The following is a 1300-nucleotide window of genomic DNA, read 5'->3' on the forward strand; positions in this document are numbered from 1 at the left end:
TGTTTCGACAAGGTTTTGTCATGATCACCTGACTCATTTTTGTTAACTTATGAATAATATAAGTTTAATACCAATATTAATTCGGGAATATGCTTACTCTAAACATTTAAATGTTTATAAAAGTTGAAATGGCCGTCATAAGAGATTGGTCATTCCTCTTGACTAGAATTTATGGATATGTATTTTTATTCTCATTGATTTTTACCTTTGCCAATTCCCTGAATTCCTAATAAAGAATGACATTCAGAGAACATCTAAACAGTCTAAAATATAAATAAACCTATTTTGACAAGGTACAGCTACTTTACAATATTAGATATTTATAATCGACTAAAACAGAGCTCATAAAATACATTTCAGGAATGAACTGGATCTTTTGTTAAAATAGTGTAAAAAATTTAGCTTTAATTAAAGCATCCTCATTGTTCTCACTCAAGCAGATAAAACTAAATCTTCTGGTTCAGTGAGTTAATTTATTATTACTTTCTTAAGTGCTAAAAGGTTTTGACTTTCCTCACCTTAATTTGATGTATTTTGTGTGTTTATGTTTTTAGCACAAAGGTACAGAATGGATTCCTTGAACTTGTTCACCGTGGGGAAGTAATCATATAGTTTTAGCTTTGTAAGTCCATAAACTTACCACTGATCCACCAAGGGACCATAATTTAATAACTAGTTAGTTTTGCAATTATTTCGGTGAAGTATTAAAGAGTGTAAATATAATTAATCATACTATATCATTATATGTAATTCTCATATCATGTGAGTATACTTTCATTGTATGATTGGTTTATTATTGGTCACTCTGTTAAATTTAGTTATATATAAATTAAATACATTTTAATGACTCTTATGTTTTTTATTACACAATACTTGAAATGACTGGTGGTAATTATAATCTTGACGTTGCAAGTAAGGAGATAATTTATTGACTTTTGTAACAAACCATAAGTAAGTCTGGAAGTTTTTTTATCTCGATCTACGCCTCTATGTTGTTTGCATATTTTATGTAAAAAATTGGGAACCACACACATAGCTGAGGTGCATAAGAAATAGAAGCAACTAAAGCAAGGACTGACTTTAAGTGAATAGAGAAAGAACAAATGTGAATAAAATATATAATTAATGAAATGAAATTCAAAAGAGGATAACAAAGAAATGGGATGATGTAAAAGGATAACATAGAAATGGGATGCTGTAAGAGGATAACGTAGGAATGGGATAATATAAGAGGATAATATATAAATGGGATACTGTAAGAGGATAACATATGAATGGGATAATATAAGAGGATAATATA

The sequence above is a fragment of the Limulus polyphemus genome, unplaced genomic scaffold, assembly GCF_000517525.1.
Source record: "Limulus polyphemus unplaced genomic scaffold, Limulus_polyphemus-2.1.2 Scaffold2019, whole genome shotgun sequence".
NCBI classification, from domain to species: domain Eukaryota; kingdom Metazoa; phylum Arthropoda; class Merostomata; order Xiphosura; family Limulidae; genus Limulus; species Limulus polyphemus.